Raw genomic sequence first — 12,602 nt, 5'->3', positions numbered from 1 at the left:
GCAAATATTGGGTGGTACTACTCGTCTTTGCTGCCACCACACGGCTAACCAATCAATCTATTTTCAGCTACTCCGAAGATGAAAAGGCCATTCGAAAAAGTTGCTGATTCAAAATTAGAGATTGCGGATCTGCAAAAGAAGATTCTGGAGGAAGAGTTTCTAAATAAGAGAAAGCAATGGGCATTTGAAGAGGAAGAAAGAGAGCATAAAAGAGAATTATGGGCCATAGAAAAAAATATATTGTTAAATAAATTAGAAAAATAATAGATTTTGTGCCTGAAGCGAGGATCTATTGTAATAAAAACTTGTATTTTTATTTGAATAAAAGCATTGAATTTTTATTTAATATATCTCAAAATTTTTGTAATTTATAAAATATTATAGTAATAAAGCAAAATAATCACTTATAAGATTACTTCGCACACTTGCATTTCCCACGTTGTCAATTGCGCTTTGATCAATATCATCAGCTGGTTCATCTACTTGTTGCAGTAGTTCAAAATGTTCATCTCGCATATCAATAGCAATATTGTGCAACACTGCACATGCCACTATCACGGCTTGTACACGAGATACATGAAGCAAAACCTTTTTTGACAAAATGGTTCCCCATTTTTCCAAACACCATAATATGTCTTTTCCACCACATTCCTGCTTCGTATTTGAGATTCGTTATAAAGATGTTCTGCTGGAGTCGTGGGGTTTTGGAGTAGAGTTAGTAGGTATGAAGTATTTTCATAGCCTTTATCACCAACAATCAAATTCCAAATTCCAGGTTTCCAAATTCTCCATTTATCAGTTTTTTTTTTAGGAATGAATTGTTGAAAATTGTTTGGTCATGTGCTGCTCCTTTGCTGACACCAGAGAAATCACCGACTACTGTGAGAAAACTTCCTGTTGCATAATATCTCAAAGTCAATAGTAGACGAGTAATCGGCAATATAACATGATTTCTGAAACAGATTAGATTTGGTACATAACGAATTCGTTGGTTAGGTAAATAGGTTCCTATTCCTACTTATTTTGTCTAGCCCCGGAAAACCAGACACAATAGAAAATCGTAGGTAGCTTAACCAATCATTGCGGGTTGTATTTATGTAGGTACTTACCTTTCTGTAGGGGCAGAAATTGTTTCTTCGATCATTGAATAAACAAACATCACGGCTTCGTAAGTCTGAACCGTGTCCTAAAGTCCGTTTCGTCCAATTTCTCCATATAGTTAGTTCTATTCTGAAATACAGGATTCCTGCGCGGTGTTGTGATGCGATCAAAGTATTCATCAAAATCATCTTCAAGAGTTTCAAAAACTTCCATCATATTATTGAATCACAACGTTTTCTTGTCTGACATCAGTCAAACACACTTATGTTTCAGATAAATTGTGCTATTTGCCACTTCATCGGACTTATAACTTATGATGGACTTTATGTGACGAATAGCGCTATCTGACAGTCGTGAAACGCAACAATAGTGTTTATCCTACCAATAAGTAATAAATAGCTTATTTGGAACTTATGTGGAACTTATCCGGACATTGTGAAACAGACCCTAAATGTCATGGTCAATTTTGAATGTCATACTGGGACTTTTCCGACCATTAATATTGAAATTCTTTCATTTTTTACAGACTACGAAACGAAATTTTCTAATAAATTTAATCTTATACGTATATTTCACAACACTTGGCAAATGTAACTATAACTAATAATTCCCCTACTAATCCCTAGTGAATACTTCATCATCGAACGGAGCAGGTATCGGCGTAACGACGCAGGTGTATAATTGATCGGGCCCGAATTCGGTGGAAGCGTTACGCAATGCATTTTTTAGGGTCCGTGGGGTGTGGGCGGGAGGTCGGGATATGACGTTCGATTTAAAGGGTAGGGGGCTGCAGGGCTGTTGACGGGCGCCGCGCGCCTGCGCACTTCAGCCCATCCTGCCGCCGCCCGATTTCCGTGCAAAGTTGACAGTCCGCTCGACTTACTTCCTCGACCGCGCGTCCGCGCCGTAGCTCAAGGGCTGGAATAGTTGCCCGGCCAAACTCCCGTTCAATTCGAGAAGCCGATGGCTAACTGATATTTCACGTAAGTATCGGACGCAGCGGCCTTTTAAATTGAAAAGAATTAGGCTGTTTAGTGCTTTGTCTGTGCAGTGTTTCTGTGTATGTATGTTTGTGTTGTGTCGTGTCTTGTGTGTTTTGTTTTCAGGTTTTGGTGTGGTTTACAGATTCGGGTTTGGATCGAATTTTATGTTCAAGTTATGTCAAAATATATATGTTTTTTGTTTTTTTGTTAGTTTTAAAGAAGGCTCTCATTGAGCTACGAACGTGCTTTTTATGTTATATATGTACTAGCTGTAACATACTAAAGTAAAATTATTAAAATTGTCTTCGGGTTTTGTGGTGACATAATTCTAAATCCTGGTCTTTGTTATAGGTTTTAAATACTCATATTTTTTACTTACATCTTATTAATATATTTTCGCTAGTCTCTGTATAAAGTTTATAACTGAAAACAATCTTATACTAAAATTTACATATGTGACTGAACGAATCATAAACAGCATAACACTTCGTGTACGCCATTTGTGAAAAGGATTTTGAAGGCCTGGCTATTACTTAGTGTATATAAGGAACGAATTTCAATACGTAGGTCGTAGATAGCTCTACAATTTCGGCTGTTGTACCTTCATTTAATAATGAAACAATTACTGTTACGTGGGGAAATAAATTCTGAAGAAAATAAGTTATTACAAAAAATTACGCATTCACACCTAAAGACCAAATAATAATAATAGCCTTTAGTATTGTCTTTGATTAACATAACCTTTACACATTTAAAGAAAAACGCTTTTTACCGGATTTAAGTTATGTATTATTATAAATAGTAATATCCAAATTAAAATCTCAAAAAGAAAAACAATCCGCGAAAATAGAGGACACCGTGAGCCATTTTTGCCAAAACCCTCCATCTTTTAGTCGATACCAACTCCGGGGAAATAAATACAGATAATGCAACTTTCTCTGCAGCTGTGATACTTTTTGACATTCAACACCTTTTGTCTTCAGTCACCGTGACCACGCACGCTGTAAAGCACGCGAAACGTCGGATAAATTTAAAATTATGTCAAATAGTTGTAAATTTATAATAATACATAACTTTAATCCGGTAAAAAGCGTTTTTCTTTAAATAATAGCCTTTATTCAGATACATTTAAATTTGTACACATTTCCATTTTAATCCTGTACTGTGTGCCCTTTTTTGGCAAATGCCTCCTCCAAATCCCGCCAGGACCAAATAAAAATAGATACAAATATTACTTACACAAATAGCGTAAATCCCTTCCTCCTGCGCCACTAACGCCCGAACCTAATAATTAATCTACAATCTCAGATTGTTTTCAATCAGACAGTGACAGTCGATCGATCTATCTGCATCCCAATAACCAATCCCTACGAAGAGAAACCATTTTTGGCGACGGATAAAATGCTCTTTGTCGTTCCATTTTACCGAGTTTTCACTCATATTTGATAACCAATGTAAACCAAATAAAGTAAATAAAACCGTACAAATAACATTAAAATATACATGTGTATGTTTAAAACATAACAAACTTTAATTATTTAAAAAACTGGTGTAAGTTAAAATCTGTTAAAATAATTAACTGTTGAAATCGAGCTTTCAACTGTCATTTTCATACAAAGGTCTAACCACAGACACCGATACGACCTCCCAAGGATAGCTTATATCGACAGATGGCTATTACAATCCGTCGATTGATTATTGGCATACTTTTTACAACATTTGGATTAAGATAACTATCTCAGATGGTGGATTATAGATTGAGATTGGTTATTGGGTTCGGCCTACGGCTTACAACCGGATATTTTTTTACATTTGTGTCTCAGTCAAGCATAATTTATTGCAGTAATTAACCCTTAGACTGAGTTAGAAAAACATATTTTGTTTTTGTTTATAATTTTGCTTATAACTTGCTTCCTAGATACATAACACAATTTTATATCAAAATGGGCCCCAGATTTCTGCACAATTTCCTGACACGAGTGGGTAGAAACAGCATTGCGATTCTGTAACTCACTTTTCGAACTCACACAGCGGTTTTCGCATCGGCGGTCGCTCTCAAATCAGTCGTGAAGCAGTCATTTTATGATTTGGCATTCGGATAAACAATAAACTACAAGCTCCCACCTTTTCAGAAAACCGCTGTGTGAGTTCGAAAAGTGAGTTACAGAATCGCAGGGCTGTTGTGGAAAGACGGACGCCGAGGTGATACGGGTGGAATTTCATATGCCTCGACGTCTGATGGAACTCAGCTGCAGCCTTGCGATTCTGAAAAGGTGGGAGCTTGTAGTTTATTGTTTATCCAAATGCCAAATCATAAAATGACTGCTTCACGACTTATTTGAGAGCGACCGCCGATGCGAAAACCGCTGTGTGAGTTCGAAAAGTGAGTTACAGAATCGCAGGGCTGGTCCGAACAACTCTGAACACTCTCCATAGTAAACGCGGTAGAATATGCAGATACATAAAACAAAGATAAAACAAGTGGTGTGCGCATGTCGCGTATACTTCACGACACTTTAGCTCAAAATTCGGCCAACCTTTGTCTATTGTCTACTACTACTATCACTATAAATTTGTCTCATCCTATATCGCTGGGCTTTCGTAGCGTTTCATGTTGCTCTCGCCTGGACTTCGGCCAAGTAATCCCAAGCCATATCTTTACGTTTATCTAGTATTTTAATAGAAATACGTACTTGATCGAGTATATATTACCATACTAAGTATTTCTTTACCTTTCTTGGCGAGTCCTTTAAGGTCTGCAGTGAGGTTATGGAGTTCACTTCCCGTCCCTATTCGCTTAGCTCCTTCTCTATCTTACTTTAAATTTCTTCTGTACAAACATTACCTGTCCACATCGTGTTTCAACTTCATAGTTCTTTCTTACTAACTACTAACTGACGTGAGACTGATCCTTAATTATCATGATTCATGTGCACTTTTTCCTGTTTAGTTTATTTTCTCTAAATGACTATATGTAATATATATTTATGCACTTTTTGCCTACCTTATCTTATTTGATACATTTTTTTCTTTTCTCGTAACGAATTTCCTGTTTTAGTTTCTTTTACGTCCACTGCTGCGCTAGCGCTGCTCAAGTTTCATATGTTTTTATTGAAGTAGCAAGTCAAAGGACATTCTAAAATTTGGTTATATGTAGAGGGTCTTTTATATATAGCCTTGTGCGAATATATAAATAGTATTATGATGCAAGTGATGGCCATGAGTTATATTTGTATAGGCATAATATTATCGTTTCAATATTTGAACAATTGAACATACGTAGAACCTGAAGTTAATTAAATTTAAATTACAGTTAGATATGAAAACGGTTCTATTTAAATTTAAATCTAGCGTCAAATATTATTTCGATTTATACGTAAAGTTAACGACCTGACGTGACTTTTTTTTAACATTTTTAAACAAATAGAACCTTTTTTTAATTACTTAACAGGAGGTAAACGGACAGGAGCCCGTGTACACATTGCCAGAAGTTGATATTCGTTAAAAATATACAAAAATACATATCTTTCTATTAATCAGATATTCAAGTATTTTTATACAATTTAATAAATTAATGGTAGATTTAAAAGTAATTAATTTATATGTTAGCTGTATAGTAAAGTGAATTCGTCGCGATTTTAACGGATTAATCCGGAGCTAGATATATTTGGTAGCGGGCTGATCTGTTTTAAAGAAAGCATTGTTAAGTGTCTATCTCGAACCTAATCGCTGTTTTGCTGGTATTTCTTCTTGTGCTTAACAAAAATGTCTGTTAAAAACTGTCAGGTAAAAGTTGTTATCATATACCGTAGATTCAGTACTATGTATGTGGTTTAATGAATAAATAAAGATCTGAACTTCATTTAGAACCGTGTATAATTTTGTCTAAAGTTTTTGACTTGAACACTATCTCATTGGCGAACACGCGATCTTTTGCCATCGGTGTTGCCATCATAGGCTTCTGTAGGTTCTCGCCAAAAGTGCAAAGTGATGCGTTTTCGACTGTAGTTGATAAAGAGGTTTTGATATGGACCTGGGAAGTGATTGATATATTCTTCATCCAGCTTCAGCACCACATTTCAAAAGCGTCAAGCATTCCTCGGGCTAAAATTAAAAATCACGGATTACTCCTATTTTGGTTTTGATACCAATTCCTCTCCTCTTCCGTATGTTGTCTAAACTGTATATGTCATATTTTCAGCTATTAATTAAATAGTTTCTTAGTTTTCCGTTCTTTAGATTATTAATTAAATAATCACTTTATAGGTATTCATTGAACATTTAAATTTCGAATTACTTTTATGGGTTATTACTGAGAAAATTAAAAAACCGGCTTGACTAATTAATGTTAATAGATTCAAATTGATGAATATGCTTCATAATTATCCACTTAGAAAATGTACCGAAACCTATTTCGTATGCGAAGCCTGTTCTGCGGCCTTATATAGCGATGGCGCCACTTGCGAACACGTTTCATAGATATTTTTGGCTTAATCATAATAAAAATTTGGAAAGGTAATCGTTCGATTTTCAAATTTTGCGATTGTAGCCGTCCATGAATTATAGTATCGTAGCTCTTTTACGATCTTCAAGTAAATTGTCAAATATGTTTAACATTTCGTTGCATTCACACTAGTAAAATTGAATATCTAACAAAATCTCAATATTTCAAATTTGGAAAGATAAACGTTCGATTTTCTAATTTTGCCATTTATAGCCTGCCAGTGTATTATAGTATTTTAGCGCTTATGTGATCTTCAAGTAAATTGTCAAATATGTTTAACATTTCGTTGCATTCACACTAGTAAAATTAAATATCTAAAAAAATCTCAATATTTCAAATTTGGAAAGATAAACGTTCGATTTTCAAATTTTGCGTTTGTAGCCGTCAAGTGTCTTATGGTATCTTATACGATATTCAAGAAAAATTTCAAACTCATTTAACATTTCGTTGCATTCACACTAGTAAAATTGAATATCTAAAAAAACATCTCAATTTCAAATTTAGATATATAAACGTTCGATTTTCAAATTTTGCGATTGTAGCCGTCCAGTGTCTTATGTTACCTAATAGGATCTTAACCCTAGACAATTTATTAAAATAATCATAGTGTCGATTTCAAGTATCGTTCATTAAAGCCAGCCATTGTCCCATTGATTGGCACATTAATTGGTAACATTGCTTCACTTGAATTGTATGGCCAATAATCTCTTGGCTTAGGTTTGTTTTAAGGAAGGTTTTTCAATCATAGAAACGATTCTAGTTATTCGTGTATTGATGCTATATTTTTATTGTTTTAAATGAGATGGTTAAGAACAGATTACGTCTTAGAGTGAGATAGTGAAGGTGGTACACGCTCGGAAATAGCACGTTCGTGAGTCTATAATGTTAAAATAACAATAGATTTTTGTATGAAAAACCTGAGCACTAAATTTGTATGAAAACTGAAACTGTACCTCTCTATCTACGAGTTTTACTATTTGACCAATAAATAACAAAAGCTATGTACCTATATACTTTGGACTCAGTTTCCGCACACAATTGATCCAGCATAGCTCCATTTAAAAGGTTAGAAGTGTTCTGGTCACTACACAAACGCAGCGACCTCCCAGGGTTCCTGTTCTTTGGGAAGCCACAGCCATTTCAGGACTACGTGGGTGACTGATTCCTCTGCGCTGAAAAAGCCTCTGCAGAAGGGACTGTATGTTGCGCCAAGGACAAAGAGAGGATTATTAAGCAGACAGTGTCTAGCTCGTAATTGGTATCATTATTTTGAGTAACAAATGGTAGTGACATTCCAATCTTTAACAGCTAATTTGAGTTTGGATAAATCCACTTTAAAAATTCGCGTATGTGGTTAGATTATCACGTTAATTATATTACGCAGTACTCTTTGGTTTTTTTATAAAACAGGGGCAAACGGGCAGGCTCTACTCATGTTAATTATCACTATGGACACTCATATTGCCAGACGGCTCGCAAGTGCGTTGTCTCTTTGCAGATAAATGATATTTATTTATGAATAAATGATATTTTATAGAGTTTGCGACATTAGCGCTTCGGTTTTAACAACTCATTATTTATTTATCATTAGAGTTCGGGGACCACTTATTGACTAATTATTGAGTCAATCAAATTGCTGTTGGTGTTTTATTAAACTAGAACTTTCTTGACTCGACATTTTCAGTGTTTTTCAGTGTTCTCTGGCCATCTAGTAAGAAACGACTTATTTAAATAATATAATAAATTCGCTTTTATAATATAGTCTGATACTAATTGGCCTAGTGGCTTCGGCGTGCGACTCTCTTCCCTGAGGTGGTGGGTTCGATCCCCGGAGCACCAATGGACTTTCTTTCTATGTGCGCATTTAACATTCGAACGGTGAAGGAAAACATCGTTAGGCTTGCCTGAGACCCAAAAAGTCGAAGGCGTGCGAGGCACAGAAGACTGATCACGTATTTGTCTATTAGATAAACAAATTATCATGAAACAGATACAGAAATCTGAGGCCCAGACCTAAAAAGGTTGTAGCGCCACTGATTTTTATTTTTTAGATTAAACTAATATTAGGGTAGGTAAAGTTTGTGAGGTTGTAGGGATCTCTGGATCTACTAAACCTGTACTAGTAAAGAGCCACGTTATAAAACAATAGTGTAGTATATATTAACATGAAACATTTTTTTTTCGTGGTAGTCCGATTTGCAAACTAGAAAAAAACAGTTGAACGTTTCTTTTGAACGCTGCTTTAACCCTGAGATGAGATATAAATATATATATATATATATATGACCGAGAAAAGTAGTAGAGCTAGCCTACAAAAAGCCCTCCGCCGCTACTGTACGGAATTTATTGCAATTTTCATCAATATTCAGAATGATTCACGGCGAAGGTTTAGTTATATATAATTTGTCACGGTTTACGGGTCATAGTGTATAGGAGAAGCAGTATTAGCCAAGAGGCAAGGAGGAAACTTGCATTTGGTAGTTGTATGTAAAAAAATTAACAAACAAACTCATGCAATCAGTAGCGAAGAACCTTATAATTCAGTGAATTATTATTTAAATAATTTTGAATGCGTATTATTTATATTACATTGTTCGTAAATATGACAGGTACCTTCGCCTAGATAAGTATAATATATCTACATTAAATTGATACGCCTATGCAGAATGCTATGATATAAAAAGATTAGATAAACGTACAAGAATTTTGTAAGCCCTCCGATATACAGGTGGAATTTAAACCAAGGTTAAAAGTGTCTGTTAAAATTAAACAGCAATTTGTTAAATCCATTAAAATAGTTTGGTTTATACTCACCGTCGCACAGTGATTTCACAAAGGTCAAACTTTCAAAATTAGATATTTTTTGGTTTCTTGAAAGCCTGTGTTCTGATGTCCATGGGCGGTGTGATAGCTAAATCTTAGATTGCACGTCACTGTCTTCTGAATACAATGCACATCTATCTATACTAATATTATAAAGAGGAAAGACTTGTATGTATATTTGTAACGAGTTGGCTAAAAAGTACTGGACCGATTTTCAAAATTCTTTCACCATTTGAATGCTACATTACTGATTATTATAGGTTATTTTAATTGCAAGAAAATAAGGAAACTAAAACTACAATAATGTTACCAAATGAGTAAAAAAATCCTATAAAATATCATTCATCGCATGTGCTACGAAAACTATTGATGTTGGAACAAAAAAAATGTTCCACAATATTAAAGAACATATTAATATCTACAAAATTAAAAAAAATGTCCACCCATGCGAAGCCGCTAGTGTATTATAAAAGTAAAAAAAAAACTAAAAAGAGTGGTGAAGAGTTTCTTGCCCGCTTTACGCCCTTTATTTGGGAACTTGTCGTAAATTTAAATTTAGAACTTTAAGTTTTAAAATATTGACGTTCATAAGTGTACTCAACATATTATTACCAACACACAAATATACATTATTTACAATATCCTTAACCTACATAGTAATAATAATAATAATTCAAAATCAATAGAGAAAAGTAAAACAAATTTCAAAAGTTAGGTCCCCGTGTACCTATAATGTTGGCACCAATACCAATATTAGTATTTTGAATAATTGACATTTTGTTATGATTATATCAAAAGTTTTAAATTTGTATAATTTAAATTAGACTTTTCAGCTTGTCCACTATTCGCTAAAACGCAGCAGGTGCCGTAAAAATAACGATTTTATTTGAGGTCCCGTTATAATTTTTGTATAGACCTTTAGGGTACGTGGTTAATTATGAGTCGAGCTAAGTACAACTCCTGTGTGTCCAATACTTTGACATTCCGGGGTCATTAATTAGTTTTTAATGTCAACACAACAGTTCGTAAGAGATTCGAGTGTGTAAACTTTTTTGAAGTTACACTTCTTTTGGCGCGTTAAAAATTATGAGAGTAAATTTTTACACGCGCACACACACCGTCACAAAACACCGACACCCTGAAGTTAGCTATAGTCAACATTTTATTTTGTGATATTCAAATAAACTTTATTTAACTAGATAATGCGTTATAATAAAACTTTCAATGTATTACCTTTTTTCTATAGTTAGTGTCGTTTTTTCTACAAATAAGGCGAAATAATCATTTTTTTAAAAGATTTTCATCTTGTTTCACCAAAGAAGTATCACTTCTAACGCGTGTACATAAGTACACACATTTTTTTTATTTGTACTGATAATATTAGTAGCTTCGTCTTCTAATAATAATTATTTATGTTAGAGATGGTCAAATATGGTTTAGACTTGTGTCTGCCGAGTGCCCCATTTAACCCAATTTTTGAAATAATGGCTATATAGTATTGTCTTTTATTGACATAACCTTTACACATTTAAAGAAAAACTTTTTAACCAAAAATATTTTTTTTTAATAATGGCTATAGTTAATTAATAACCCATAGATGATAGCAATATGCAGACTTTTTTGGAAATAAACACCCGCACCACATCAAACACAACGCAAACTTCGGCCAACGCTTTTTCTTCTTCCGCGGCCCTTTTATCATTAAACACTTTCTTAAAACAAAATTATCACTGACGTTTCAAAACATTACATACATAATAAAAATCTCAAAAAATATCTTGTCAACCTATCATATGATACAGAAAATATTCTTATTGTCCAACAATAGTTTAATTATAAATTGTGTTATGTAGAAATTATTGTCAAGTACAATTAACATGTCAAAAGGATGACTGGCAGCCCAAGACACTGTGCACTTTATTTTACCAAAAAATCCTTTTATTGTGTACTAGCTGGCCTGGCGAACATCGTACCGCCTGACAGTCGATTCTTTATTTGTTTAAAATACTTATTCTGCTATTCGGGACACCGGTCTAGCTAGTAAGATAAAAAAAGAAAATTGATAAGACAACAAATACATTATGTCAAAAAATAAAAAATTACCTTCCCGGAACCCCTCCACTAACACTTGAACTTTATGATATGGTATTAAAGTTTAAATTGACTTTTAAGTATTATTACGAATATTTTGTATGGGAATATAGAAAAGTGTTGTTTTTAGACTTTTTCACTCAACTTTTTTTAATTTTTCTCCGTAAGAACCATCCTTGTACTTCAAGGTATATTATAAAAAAAAATCAGACAAATCGGTCAAGCCGTTTTCATGTTATGTCGTGACAACGGAAAACGGGTTTCATTTTTATATATATAGATAATAAAGTTTTTTCTTTCAGTTAGAAATAATTAATTATTAATAATAATTTAATAAATTATGTGAAAATTTTATACGTGGAGTAGAATCAAGTACTTTAAAACAAAATTAATTAAAATGCGTCAAAACTTGCACTAATAAAAATTATTGAGGCCAAAAACGGCAGGCTGACGTCAACGCTTGAATAAAAAATTATATTTGTCTATTAATACATTACAATAAAAACCGGTACACAACCGGTTTGTGAATTTTTATTAGGGCATTAGTTTAATTTATAATACTACGCAGAAATTTCGGTTTTTGAATTGTGCTTAAGTTATATATTATCAATAGTTGAATTCAATCTATAGAATAAATTAAAATTTAAACGGGTGTTAAAAATTACGAGCCGTAATAATTCTAGGTTTCATCTAGCATGGATAGAAATCTGTCACAGTCCGATTCAATAGGTATTTCCTATTGGGAATGGCAAGCTGTGGAAGCAGTACAAGTCTTCCCAAAGAGAACTCCAAGTATTTAAAAAAAAGACTTCCATCAAAGAACGGCAACGCATACTTCCTATGAGCTGTGATGGCTACCTTTTATGGATGGATGTAGATATGTATTTTCCTTAAAAATAATCGCAAATCTCAATAATTTTCATACATTACTATTGCTTTTAATTTAGAACAACTTTACCGTTTATTACCATTTATTTACCTTGGATATCTAGTCAGCCAAACTAGGGTCTGAATCGTGCGTTTTTTTATGTAAAAGGAGCCAAACGGGCAGGATGTTAAGGTATACCGCTGCCCATAGCAAAAAGGCTCGCAAGTGCGTT

At 33.9% G+C, this 12,602-nt stretch overlaps 1 protein-coding gene across 1 annotated transcript in view; it reads left to right on the top strand.

The window, feature by feature from the left end:
• Positions 1–1,976: 1,976 nt before the first annotated feature.
• The window catches only part of LOC125056110 (zinc finger protein chinmo), a 51,669-nt gene continuing 41,043 nt past the window's right edge, over positions 1,977–12,602 (top strand). Inside the window, exon 1 of the mRNA XM_047659054.1 lies at positions 1,977–2,084. The gene's annotated coding sequence lies outside the window, so the exon portion shown is untranslated. The remainder of the gene's footprint in view (positions 2,085–12,602) is intronic.

The sequence above is a fragment of the Pieris napi genome, chromosome 14, assembly GCF_905475465.1.
Source record: "Pieris napi chromosome 14, ilPieNapi1.2, whole genome shotgun sequence".
Classification (NCBI taxonomy): domain Eukaryota; kingdom Metazoa; phylum Arthropoda; class Insecta; order Lepidoptera; family Pieridae; genus Pieris; species Pieris napi.
The sequence above is the reverse complement of the archived record's forward strand: the minus strand, read 5'-3'. Positions and strand labels throughout refer to the sequence as shown.